General features: G+C 30.5%; 1 protein-coding gene across 2 annotated transcripts in view; it reads right to left on the bottom strand.

The window, feature by feature from the left end:
• LOC132928664 (death-associated protein kinase related-like) overlaps nucleotides 1-15,693 on the bottom strand; it is a 40,112-nt gene that overhangs the window by 9,161 nt on the left and 15,258 nt on the right. The gene's annotated exons all lie outside the window — the stretch shown is intronic.

The following is a 15,693-nucleotide window of genomic DNA, read 5'->3' as shown; positions in this document are numbered from 1 at the left end:
TTGAAATCAATAAATAAAAATAAATACATGTAGCTATCATAACAATAATTAATACATTTATTATAAATATCGAGTACGAATTAGACGGATAACGCGTTTCGTTTCGAATCTCTACGTGATGTCTTAGAAATTGATATATTATTATTTAATATTGTAAACGTATTCACTTTGAACGTAAAAACGATTAACCATTTTGTTAAAATAAGTAATTCGTTTGATTTGAACTCATGCGAGTTGTTTTTTTGCACTCCAAGTCGCATTATTATAATATTAAACATCCTCCGTGACGCAAATATTAAAAAACAAATACTCACGCACACACTCTTATGGTAGCGGCGGCGTGGCGTTGAAAAGCATTACAATGATAATAAAAATGATTTGAAGAAGATTCGCGACAACTTTTTTATGGCTCGGTAATGTCTGCGGCGGCCTACGCGTATCTACCGCAGTTACCGAGAATTCCACGATCGACCAAGACCAAGGACGACGATATAATGACAACACGCATCTTATAGTAAACAATGCATATTATAAGTAGTAAGTACGCGTCGCAAACATTTTTAATCATCGTCCGAGACGACTTTATATTATTATAACGAGTATATTATAATGTTTTAGTGTGCGTATATATTATGTGAATCGTAAGATATAATATAAATAAATAAATAAATAAATATTTTATTGTATTGGTTAGTCGGAAATAATTATAATTTAGGGCTGAAAATGCCCGAAATTCAAACATAATATAATATATATTTTAGGATAGTGACGAATTTGATTCGTGGTTTGGGTTTGGACTGTTTGGAGCCGTGTTGAAAATAATAGAAACATTCTGATAATATTGGAACTGGAGTATCATATAGAAACCGATAGTTTAAGAAGATCATTTGGCATTTTAACATTTTAATTGCTTTAGTAGTTTTTATTATTTTTATTTTTAATCATGTACAAGTATTAGACTTTATCGAGACTTCTTTTGGTATTAATTTTGAATACATTTTGGAGAATCAGAACATATTTTTTCGTTTTTCTAGGAACTAAACAAAAATCTGAAAATTCAAAATAGGTACATTTTAAATGTTTTTATATCTGTTGTACATACCTACGGTATAACTTTGTGAAAATGTTGTACGCGTTTATTAATTATTAATTAATCATATTTTTATCATTTTACAGACTAGCAGCAATATTTGCATATTCGTCATCATGACGCGTATTTAACAAAATCTTTCAAGCTACTCTTCGATGACTCATAATAATATACTGGACGAAAACGTCGGTCTACAGTACGAACATGCATGATTTCTCATAAAAAAAACTTGGATAACTGTATAAGTAATCCAAAAATAAATCATTTGGATATTTTTTGTTGCTTTAGAAATCGTATTTCGTCTACGATAAGAATCGTCCAGCATTACCACAGATAAACTATTAATTTTTTTATGCCCATAGTATCTTATGGTGGTCTTAGCAGCAGATTATCTCTATATATGTAGATAAGATCAGACAACGAAGATCGCGTGCGTTTGCGATTTACGATGTGGCGCCGCGCCAAAGACCTGCGTAGGTGTCATGCTCCGAGGTAGAAGCTCGTGATTTATCGCGAACGCCCAAAAATTTTCTGGGTGGGATCGTCATCGAATTATCATTTTATCGTACGGGTTTAGTGACTTTAGCATAACAGTATAACACATAATGGTTAGATTCTTCATTGCGACCGAAAAGAATATAATCGCATACTGGTCAAAAATACCACAATTACAAAATATTTATAAATTATTATAATGTATCTCACTCAACAAGAACTAGATAAATAATACGTACATCGGATGTGATAAAGATATTATTTATGTATGATATTATATTTATTGATCAAAACTGTACAATTAATTGTATACGAATGTTTTTAATGAAAGTATGTACTCTTATATGTATTCCGCATTGAATCACTGTGGCGTAAAATCATGAGATGTCAGGGTAATGAATCAGCTTTTACGATTTTTTTAAACAGTAAATCACCAGGTATTTTGTATTTAAATTCCAGCATGAGTGAATGATTGAAAGTAACCACAGTGAGCGTATAACAAACGCGTAACGCCTTCAGTCATACGGATTTTTTTAAATATTTGTATTTCGAAACTATGTTTTTTATCATTACGCTCATCTTGAACCCTGTGGTTTTTCATAATAAACTAGAGGATATTTTGTGTATTTCGTAAATGGGAACGCCCATCATGAAAAAAATTTGCAAATTCCTCCATGACCTAGTCCAAATTACGCATTAATGCTGAAACAGTATAATTAGTAAGATGACTGGACACGGGTTCATACTGAAAAGAATTTAGAGATTTTGAGCAGTGGATTACATAACGTTATCGTTGTAGGATTATGTTATAGGTGTGCGCATTATTATCGCTATAATAAATATACACATAATATAAATTATAATAACTTTCATACTAAACGCCAATCGCATTAAATCAAGATTAATTTTAAACCTATATTAATACGTATACTAGTTTATATGTTGGGTGTTTGTGATTACTCGACTCCGGATAAGAACAGTTTATTTAATTGATAATTACCTCAGACGGCTCAGACCTTCAAAATTTTTTAATATAATACGTATCTTGATCTAAATACTATAATGTAAACGATCTTGAAACAATATTATGTAGTGTTCTTATTGCAGCGTTCGTGTAAATACAATGTTTTAATTTTACTCTCCACATATTCATTAGTTTCACGTTTTTTTATGCATATGCTTTTCTTAGAACTATTATTATATACTTATTAAAAAAAAAAAAAAAAAAAAGGTGACTCAAAGGTAATTTTGTCAATTTCGAGATACATTTCCAGAAAGTTCACTAGTTGATTTTGTATACATTTCTTAATTATCATATTTCTTTATTTGTATTATAATAACACAGAAATAATATTATGCAGTACTAAACTTAGTCACACACTCACACACATTTATTTTAAAATTTAAATTTGACCACTTTCGGAATAGAGTCTATTGATAATAATTCCGAACGTATCAATTAATAAATAATACAAATGAGCGGATTAGTAGTTGCAGACGTCGCAGTTAAGTGCAATACTAGTTTTTTATACTATAATTTTATTCGTTTTATTATAATATAATATCTAAATGACAGCATTAACATACATTTATGTCGCGTAGTTCAAAATATGTTCAATGTTATAATTTACCGGTGGTAAAGCAATATTAATCAGTGGGAGGACCTAATTGGTGTCAAGTATAATGTAATGATGCAAAATGTGATATGCAATCGGTTAATAAGAGGTTTTCGTGTTCAATTGTCGAATTAGAGTTTAATAGACAAATAATGTTTATAAAAAAAAAAAAATGTTGAAATGTCAAAAATTATAACGAATGTCTTAATTTGTTACATTACAGTATATCATGTACGATTTGATATTCCGTTTAATGATAATATTTTAATTTTCATTGTAAACTATATAAATATATAATATTATAACGCCCTATTCGTGTTTTTTCTACTATAATAATTTCTTAAAATTAAACAGTAAAACAGTGAGATACTATAAAATATACGCAGAATAACGCGACGTATAAGGTTGCGACTACTTCCACCGGATCTCGGTCACTCGTTTAGCAACATTTGGTGCGATCCAACGCTCGTATTTCATTTTAGATTTGACGTAAATCCATTTACGGTGTCGTCAAAAATACTATAAATTCGGACGTTGTGTATAACGTATACATACAGACACGCACAATATTGTATTAATCGATCGATGGGCGTGAACGTACGATTAATTTTCGCAAGTCAACATTGTTGTCTTATTCAAACGGTTTCAAAGCGAAATTTCGCGATACGTGACCACAACAGCGATAGAGGTGATCGTAAATCGCCACATATATTATTATATTAAGGTATTTTATTAAATAGACAAAGGTGCACGTCTGTATATTAACGAGTGTTATAACTAGTTCAAGTTCACAATAATATCGTGAAATAGGTCGCAAATCGTAGGTACAAGAACAAAATAAAAAATTGATTTAATTATGTTGCAAATACATTTGTTTCAAATATAATAATTAAACTGATTAATAACACGTTAAATAGTATCGATTAGATCGACATCAAAATCAGCTGGGTGTGGGTGTTCGGAGGACATTTGCTTTTTTGCTACAAAACAAGTCTAAATCACAATCGAGACTGTCGTACACTCGATTATACGCACTATTTGCTGAAGCATATTTTTCTCCAACTCGAAAGCATCGATTTTAATAAATACCGATCGTGTCGATCGGCCACCCCACCAGGTTCGGTGCTCGCGGTATTTCCATCACGGCGCGCGTAATTCGCTTATTGGTATTTATATTTTGCAGACGATCGCGCGGTAACCGTGGTTACCGCGAGCTTTATACCGTCATCGCGGTACGGCATGCACAGTCCACACAATTACCACTACAATTGGAGTACTGCTGTACACACAATATTGCATTGTATACCACTGCCGTAGCAGCGTGCGTGGTATTATATAAAAACAGTTTTGGTGTGCTGACGAACCGGTCGGCCGTTCACAGCTCCTTTTTTATAAAATAAAATAATAATATTGTATATTTATAAATCGGTGACGGTGGACATCGTATATAATGATGCGTTTGTCGGCGGCGGCGACCCATATTTGTCGGTATTAAGTTCGGCGCGGCGGCGGGGACGGCCCGATGAGAGAAATCGCCAAGTCGTAGTCTCGTCCCATTATAATGACCAGGCGTATATTATTATATACCATGCGGCGCGCCGACGAGGACTCTCTCGTTCACTGTCCGTTTTTCTCTTCTTTTGAAGTCTACCGCCGGCTTTTCCTTCTCGCGTTTCATACCGCGTTATAATATACGCATTATACCATGGTTGTGGTAAAAAAAAAAAAAAAAAAAAATAGATGCGAAGTTTTGTCTGAAATCCTCACACGACACCGTAACACGCGTCAACGACAGTAGCGAACCATTAGACTATTTATGTTGTTTGTTTATTCACTGCACAGCGACACAGCATCGCTACTGTAGAGCGAATGAATGAATATTCTCTTATCATCAACGGTAACCATAGTATATAAATTAAATAAAAGTGAAATTCTTAATGAATAAAAATAAAACGCTCTATATGATCAGTTTATTACAAACACGTAAAGTATATATTTATGCACACATCTTTTACATTGTCCATCGAACATTTGCATATGTATTACGTATTTTTAAACATTGGTAATTAAAAACTCATCTCATTTAAAGGTAACCAAATATATTTTACTATTATTTAAAAATATGATAGCATAATGATCTGCTTGTTAAGTATCTACACTAAAAAATCTTTTAGCCAATTTTCTATGGAATATCTAATAAGTCAAAACTTTTTTAACCAAATTCCTATTACTTTAAAGAAAGACTATTTTCAGAATTATAATCATTATAAACATTTTTATCAATAAAATAATTTTAGCATGTTGTTCGTTTAATAAGTTGGTACTAAGTTGTCTTTTGTAATTATAACTATGACTATATGAAATTATGTTCTATATTATGTTTTATATGTTTGTCTGTATAATAGGTACTTATATTTCCACTATGATTTGTTTTCGTCTAACTGTTTCTTTAAATCCTTTATTGGTGTTAATCATTTTTTTCATACTCCATAATCAAAATTATTTAAATGATAACTCTTTACTCCAACACAAGCTATAGCTTAAAGGAGTAGGTTATTATTGTATTTATATAATATCTTACGTTTATATTATACAAATAATAAAAAAATATTTAAAAATAAGCTATTCTATAAATTGCGAGATAAATAAAAAATGTAAATTTGCTTGTTGTAACCGATTTTCACTGTTTTTATAATTATATAATATTATATTATTATTGTGTATTATGTCTGCAAAGGGAATAATGGTCTGATTATTTTAAATATAGAAAAATGTTATCAAAATCAATTAAATTTACAACTTATTTCTAGAATATATAGAAAAACTCTTCCCAGTTTGATATAAATTTATATTTTCCATTAAGTTAAAAGTAGTTTTATAAACATTATTTTTTAAATAAATAATATTGACACATTTCTAACGTAATATTACATATGGAAGGTTGTTAGAATAATGTATTTTGAATAATAAATAATATAATAGTTGAGTTAAAAAGAATAAGTTAACAAAACGTAATATGAAAATAGTTAAAGATAAATATAAACATCAATAACGCATATTAATAAATCTATCAGCCATCATTTTTATTTACGACATTATCAATTTACTGATGACATGTTTTGATGAAAAAGTTCTGCTCAGTGCATAACGAAGTAAAAGTTTAAACATCCTGGACTAGACCTGGCCATCTCCAGCTAATACACGTCTTTAATAATATAATATCAGACAAATCATCAATATTTAATATTTATATCACGAGTTTACGCGTACACATAATTTTATATTGTTACAATAATATTTACGACTGTTACCGTACTACCGTAATGGCGTAGCGTCGATTATTCATTTCATACACACGGAAACCTGACTGCCGAGGACAAGGCGCAGCTGGAGAACAAATACCGAACGTCTTCGAATAACGTATATTATGCTATAGTATCGTAAGGGAGTGATATTTTTTTTCGATTCTGATACCGATTATAATAATAATATGTATAATAATATTATGCAATCTGATCCATCACGGTCGTCACGTTTATGTACAAACTACACTGCTACAATGATCACACTCCATTTTTTTTTTTATCAAGCAGCAAGTCGACTGCAGCAATTATTTATTATCATTATATCGCGCAAGTATTCGCGTAAATCATTTTATACTTATAAGAATGTAAACCGTATTAATTTAATGTTAATAGTTTTTTTCTAAATAATATGAGTCCACATTATTTTGATTTTTTATATCATCGAAATATTTTAAAAATTATAATGACGTGGATCTCTAAAGTTACTGTGTACTTCCGTGATATATAAAAAAAATGGGTAGATATAAATCATTTGCTAAGTTGCGAAATTATTTTTTGATCGTTATTATAAATTGTTCACTCATCAGTGACTGAATAAAAATAATATTGGTCCGTCATCAAAAAATAATAACAATAATATTATCATCACAATATCTAGATTTTGTAGACGACTTAATAAATGTGATTCATCGTGGTGATAATACAACTTTAAGTCAATACCAACCACGGTGCGATAAAATGCCACGTGACATTCTTAAAATGCACGCGTGCACTTGATTTAAGTGAGTTTCCTCATACTGCGGTAATGAATACCTAGTAGTAAAATCTATAGTGTAGTATAGATGCATTATTTATGGACTCGCGTTGACTATTTGTAATCGACTAATGGTTTCGTTTTATCGGATGTTAAATCGATCCAACACACGATAAAATTGTATATAATAACTACGTATCCGCACAATTTGTTTTCTTAGCGTCCTTGTTATTTTTTCCACGTTTTGCCGCGCGGGCTATGCGTATAATTAGGTATTATATTATATACTGAGCGAGCGAAAATGCGTAACGCGATAATATTATAATATATTGTAATCGGACCGTTTCGGTCTTGAACACCGGGCGCCAACTTAAGGCCGAGTTTCTATATAATTATTTCAACGATTAAAAAACCGATATGGCGAAGCGAAATGAACGATTTCTACGTATAAAATATAAAATAATGTCACCCTAATATATCATATTGTACAGTATCATAATACGAGTATATCATAATATATTAATGTATATTATATACATATTTTGTAGCAGACACGTATACAGGGGGGTTGGTACCCCACCGAAATTGTTTTTCGTATATCTACGTGCCTGGATATTTCTAACGTCGAAAAGGTACATTAAACCTCATATTAAAGGACAGAGGTCTAATACTAGAGGTTAGGATACACTTCAGAATACAAATACATAAAGTCCGTATATACTATATCATTATATGTTTAAATAATATACTTACCGTGATTTATAATTTTATAATATTAAGATTATTACGATTAATATACACCAGTATAAATAATAATTAAATAATAATTATTATAATATATGCAATATGCATATTTTTACTTTAAAGTGTATGTCATAAATGAACGGCTGTGTTTGTGCACATCAAAGCGTATCACAAAAATATTATGTATTTCTTATTTTTACAATTACAGACTATACAGTTCATTAGCATAATGTCCATGTGTAACCTACCCTTACGTAACATAGAATACTCCTATACAAATTATACCGCTTAGGTATAGATCGTATATTGCAAATAAAGAAAAACAAATTTTAATATTTAAGTTTTGGTTTATATTATAAAATATTGATTTGTAGGTATTTTAACTGTGTACTATTATATACAATTTTTTATACGATATTCAATTAAATTGAAACAATTCTAGGTAAACAATCACCACTAATAAAACTAGTCTATTCAATAAACTTAAATTGTTTTCAGTATTAAATTCAAGTCTCAAACTATTATATACATATTAATGATAATTTAAATTGATCTATCGAATGAAATTTATTATTTAAAAAATTGAATCAACTTTAAACTATTTTATTTTTTTTTCTAACTTAAAACTAAGTATATAAGTATATAGTAGCTATTAATAAGGTTTCATTTTATTATTATTATTATTATTATTATTATTATTATTATTACGAGTGACCGCAGATTACGGCTGGTCGGCACGACTGGCGGTGTTCGATTGGCCCGTGCGCGAGTTCCGAGGACGGCCGGCGGGTTGGCGCGATTCGCACGCGCATAAAACATCTCTCGCCAGCCGACTCCACGCGTAGTGCGGACAGAGGGGTGTCCGGTCACGCGCCGCTTACAATATATATAAATAATATTGAATATATGAAATAGCCATTATTGTACGTACCTATACATATATATTGTATGTAATATACACACACGGAGAGGAGGACGTGCTCGCAATACACTCCGCTGTATCGGAATCCGATTTACGCGCGCAACATAACCCCCTCCCCCCAAACATGCTCTTGTCAGTACCATCTCCCCGCATATGCCTAACTGATCATATACCTACCTATACGATTTGACTCTGCTGCTGTACGAGACACAATAACAATAGTGCCCATAGTACAAGACATCATTGTATATGAGTGTATATGTATAAAGACCGGCGTATAGATGATGGTTCGACCTGATGCTGATGCCGCGCCACTGCACCGTTGCAGTAGGTAGGTATATAGATAAGTATAAGTACTTACTCGCGTATAATATATTTTTTTCCGACCGCAGACCGGTCCGTCGCAAAGTCCTTTATGATGCCTTACCGGTTTCGTGTTTTATAATAATTGTGCCGACGCGGTGGCAGGCTGCAGCAGTATACGTATCGTCGTGTGTGCATATTACGTGGATTTTCAATACTTATGCTTACATAATATATATATATATGTATATATATATTGTATTAATAAAAATTGCGTGAAAACGCTACTTTGAAAATTGTACAAAGTTCATGAATTATCGATTGTTTTCGAATATCGTGTCTTAAATGAACCACCAGCATTACGTTAATATACATATCGTTTTCCAACGTTCAAAGTATATATTTACGACTATATTATATTATATTATAATAAAATATATGCAGATACGCTGAACAATATTATTATTTTCCGAATGCTCTGTCACAAATACTGAACGGAGTGAAAGAACTTCGACTCGAAGTCGTCTATATCCTGAACGCGATTTTTACAATTTACAATTCCAATGCGCAATACTCAGAACACGTTGATTTACATACATGTCGTATATAACTTACAACAGACAGGTTTTCGCCCAGGGTGACAAAATGACGAAAGAGGGAATGAAAATGTTTTCTTGTCGGTTTTACATTAACGATGAAATTACGACGATTAAACACAATAATACATTATAATAAATAATAATATATAGACATATTATAGTTGAACGGAAGAGCAAAATAAAATATACAGAATTGATTTTACGGCTTTGCGCTTACTGAAAAATAGTTAAGTGATTACTAAAAATTAATAATAAAGATCTATAGATAAAATACTAATATTGTTAATATTAACTTAGAATACTATTTCAGATACCACCTACATATCAACGATCATTTTTATAAGAAAATAACGTTTACTTTTGCCTGTTAAAAAATAATGCATAATTTGTGTCAGTAAATCGGGTCCATTATATGAATAAGCTGCTGAATTTGGTACTTTTATGATTTAAACGATATTTAAACCTGGATGAATTTAATAAATGTGTATTACTCTAAAGGATAAAATAATAACCAACGAGAGGAAAACAATGAATATAGTAAGTTATTCACCTAATGAGACATTCCAATTTCTGTTTAAAATGTATACTGTGTTATATATATATAACATCTAGTCACTATTAGCGGCTGCAGTGGCAACAAGAAAAATAAATGGCCAATGCGTAAAAATTATCGAGACAAAACAAAGTCTGATCGTTACAACATCTACTCATCGGCGATATAAATAGATATTATTATTACGTGACAAAGAAAATATTAAATTGTCATCCACGAAGTTACGTGCATACATGGCTATATCTCGAAACTTTACGATACTACACGAGCACTTAGAGGAAAAGTATTAACGAATAATTATTATAAATATATAGTTTATTATTATTGTTTATCGTGTTGATTTCCTTGAGAAATGACAAAAAAAACGTACAAATTTTACAAATGCATAACAAAAATTGTTCGCGTCATACTTATTACTTATAAAATATACATATATAACATTAATAATAAAACAAACAGCATACGAGCATAATATTGCACACTCTTACACAATATCGTATATTCGTATGGTCATAATCGTACGCGTCTTGTGGGAAATATATACAAAGGTATTCGATCGGCTGAGGAAAATGCGACACCGTCAACACGTGTTTTTTTTCTATTAATATCGATTTCATATTAAATCACATTTACACGTGTTCAAAAACACTTCGATCTTTTATTATTATTTTATACAGTAATACCTATACAATGCCGCAGAAGTGACGAATCCTTTGGCGGTTGTCATCATATTTCTTACTGTTAATAATATTTTGCAACTAATATTATGATAGTTATATACTTATATAGCCCTTATATAGTTTAGGAACAGAAATTTATTTTATTCATAAATTCAATGTGCACACTCCGAGTATAGGTAAATATGTCTCTCTCTCTCTCTATATATATATATATATATATATATATGTATGTACTTATATAATATTATGTTCTTTTATTATTAGTAATAATGATAGTTATCCATTGTCGGATGTGTTATCCAAGACCATCATAATGCATTTATTGTCAAGTAATTGGCAACATATATTTCGCTGCAATATCTATTTATATATTGAAAAGATGAAGTATGAAATATAATACTCAAAATTTTAAAATTATAAGCTTTAATTTCTATAGGTATCTTGGTCATGTATATTCGGGGGTTGATGGTTGGAAGACTCTTTTTTAAAGTGTTACTATGCTATTGTAAAAAAAAGATGAAATTTGTTACACTGCGGTGTGTTGCATGAAACGATACATATTTTTGGTTTAGATTATTAATTAAAACAATATCTATGGACAAAAACTTAAAGATAAACCAATTTGACGATATATATATATATATATATAGTTTTTGGAAAATACTAAGATTGAATGTTGTTCAGTTATGCTTTGGTTAAAAAAAATATTATTTTTTAAATTAGAAACTCTAAATCTATACATGCTTGTAAAATATAGCATCCAAAGTGGCTAATTTTGTGCTATTTATAATTGTTAGTAATTAAATTACATTTGAAAATTACTGTATTGTAGATATCTTTAGCTAACCTAAGTATTACTACTGAAATTAAACTGTCTTTAAATATTTTTGCCAAATAATAGGTACTGTTATTTCATAATATTTAATATTGAAGGAAATCATAGATATAAAGTATGTAATACAATTATATTAGTTTTATTGATGTGTAGTGTTTAAAATAAAAATATTGAAATATTATGTTTTTTATGTAAACAAATCTAGTGTTAATGTGTTATCATAGAAATCAATGTAGAAGAAGACTAAAGAAAACCATTCAACACAATATAAACAGTTTTGATAAAATGTTGTTAACTTAATTTTTTGAAATGCCAAGAAAAAATATCTATGAAAAATCAAATGTAAAACGTATTATGTGCAAAGTAATATTACAAGTGTATACCTATTGTTTATCTAAACAGAATGATCTTCCACTGTATTTTATTCTTTGAATTTAATTATGGCTTTATACGAGCAAATATTTATTTGTTTTTCGTTACACGTTTAATTTGGCTTTGGGGCGGAACAGTTGCAAACCAGTTTGTATGCACATCCAAGGCATACTACTAACGAACTTGCTGACATCAAGCTAGGTTTCCCATTGGACTGTGCATATCTGAACCAGAAGTCATTGGAAACCCTTTTAAACTACCTATTTTTTTATATTACCTATATTTCACTTAATAGTAATGCGCAAATAGAAAATGGTATTTAGACTAAACAGTTAACACAGTTATCGTATGATTTAAAACAGTATATTAAGAATAATATGAGCAAGAATGTGTGGAAAATTTATTGTTTTTATTATTTCCGAAGTCAAAACTCTATACTAGTTATAATTTTTAAAGTACTGCAGACATATACGATTTTAAAATTTTATAAAGTTATAATTATAACCAAATGAGAAAATGGCTAAACAAACATAAAAAAACATCATATACAAAGACATAAGTATATAGCTGATAATAAAAGAGGTAAAAAAGATTAATTACATGTTAGGTATTTAAAGTGTTTAATACTTATATTGTTATAGCTGCTATAAGGCTTATAATTTATAGTATAAGCGATCTGATTTTGGCCGTATTTGTAACAATTTATGTAATAACTAATAAGCTACCTCTAGTGTTATAATAGGTATACACATCGTCCTGGCCTGTCCGAGGTTGGGTCTGACTACATTATGATAAAATTACACGACTGGGTACCGGACGTTTTCCAAAGAATTTTCATCGGTATTGTTTTGCGATATTTTTTCGCGGACAATCGTGATGCATGCGGCGCACATGGGCACGCCGTGAACTGCGGTCGTATCGATTAAATCGCACTAATGCACATTAAAATACATCGTTGTAAATGGTAATGTTTTCTTTATTTTATTTTTCTTTATTTTTTTTTTAACTTTCAGCACAATATATACAATTGAGTGTACAACCTTTACACTGTCACGGTCTCGAAGGCGGCGACGGTTAGGTACCAATGGGTTTATATTGTAATAATAGAAACACCACGTTAATGAAGTGTACGATGTATCTATACACTGTAGACGTACGTTTGTTATTTATTGGTGAAAATTCACACAGTACATTCACTACATTCGATACTCGGCATCGTTATAATGTTATACGAAATGGCGAATTTCGTACATGTTTCGGCGGCCTAATTGATTATGTTCGTAAACACGTAATATAATAATTGTATGTACTTCTTAGTATATATTATAATTGTGTCAACGCGTATGACAAACAACAATTATGTCAATGCTGTTCGTCTACGTACGTGCATTATAGACATTTATAGATATTTTCGTCCCTGGAGACCGTAAGGTCGTTGAGTGCAAAAATGTGCATGGCGTATACTTATTCACTGCTTGTGATATAATAATACACGTGCAGTTCGATAGTATGGTCATCATGTCCGTCAGTCGTCATAATTATTACCATCACATTGTTATCCTTTTTGTTTGTTTTGTTATTATTTTTTTTAAATAATATATACATTATAAAATATATAGGAAATCTAGCGACCGCATATTATTCATCTGGCAATGTCGTCGTCGTCGAATACGATCGTGTTAACATAATATTACTATCATATACGTATACTGAAGACGACATAGTCGTAAGTCATTATACCTACAACTGCGGACTATTACCATTCCAATACTATATAGTAGTATAACGTATAGTGCTGCCGATTCTCGCGCACAATTTATATGATCGCAGCTCTCGACCCTGTCAATTTAATGGCCCATTAACGGTATACATACACGATAGTTGTTTATGTATAAATATAATGTACGTAACAATATATATTACACTACCTATTTCGTTTTGAGCAACGTTTGATCGTTGTTATTTTAGATCGCGACCAACGAAGACAGTTCTACTGCTGCAGATAATAATTATACACTAACACTATACCTATATATTAATCTACAGATCTGCGCGAGTGAGAATATTTTTGGGCCCATGACCTGGTTCAATATATTCTTATCAAAATGAAGAATTTTAAACCAATAATTCAATGATTCTTAGATGAAAAAAAAATTGTTGACCATAAAGATCTTATCCCACATTCTGTCCTTGTATACTTCTCTGGGCACATTATAGCATGTAGACCTGAGTACAATAATAGTGCGTTGAACAGCTTGAAGAAAGAAAACATTGATGAGTGGTGTCATTTCCTAATAACAATTAGGTAACCACAATACTGTAAAAGAATGGATGGACAAGGTACTCAACTATTTGTAACTAGTTAAACACCAAAATTGTGTATCTAGTTACAAGATACTTTGGCAATTTGTAACTGGTTACAAGTTACAATTACACTGTTAGAGTAACTTTATTATACCTATTTAAAGTTACAAGTTACTAAATTACATATTTATTATTTATGTTTATTTTTTTCAAAAAAACTATTGGCACAATTAAATATTTTAATATAATTAAATAATAATAATGTGATATTGATATTATGTATATACATGATATTATTTGGATGCCATGGCAACTGTAGTGTAAAATAAATAGATAAAAAATTGTGTTCAGTCCAAAAAAATATTTATGTATTTTAAAATCTCCGGTTTATAATGAATTGCGAATTTAAAACGCCTTCAGTTAGATAATGATAAGTACAATTTTGACTGTACCATGATACTAAATTCGCCCCCCTTAAAATGTTGTCAAAACTTCTAATGTGTTTGCTTGTAAAATGTTCATCTCGTTTAGGGTTTTATTTTTATTTTGTTCAACCACATAGATTTTTGCGGTTTTTGGTTTATACATAGATAGGTAGTAGGTACTGTGGAAAGACAAGAGGTATGGTATATTTTAATTTTATAATGACATGAAATTTCGAACTAAATTCTACAAATTCTACATATTTTTATACTATAATAATATATGTAAAACATTCGCATGACGGTGAAGTTATTCTTTTCGACGTTACAAAAGCGACGAATAAAAAACAAGACTTGGGCATGTATTCGACTTACGAATGGTGTTGCGAAACCGTTGCAAATAAAAAATAGATAAATAAATAACCGTACACGCCATAACGATATTATAATAATAACGATACATTTCATTGAATTGTATGAAATCTTCTTCAGCGGAAGAACGTCATTCCGACGATCGCTGTAAATGGATTGTTGACACACGCGCTGAACAGTTTCCGACGCGGGTGCGGATAAATAAGTCGTTTCGACATCGTGAAAATAATTAACATAAAAGCGTCGCATCATATCAGAATAGCACATATAAAATATGTATTATTATATTATTATACGGCACGAATGCGATTTCCCGGGTGTACGAAA

Source organism: Rhopalosiphum padi, chromosome 1 (genome assembly GCF_020882245.1).
Source record: "Rhopalosiphum padi isolate XX-2018 chromosome 1, ASM2088224v1, whole genome shotgun sequence".
Lineage (NCBI taxonomy): Eukaryota > Metazoa > Arthropoda > Insecta > Hemiptera > Aphididae > Rhopalosiphum > Rhopalosiphum padi.
The sequence above is the reverse complement of the archived record's forward strand: the minus strand, read 5'-3'. Positions and strand labels throughout refer to the sequence as shown.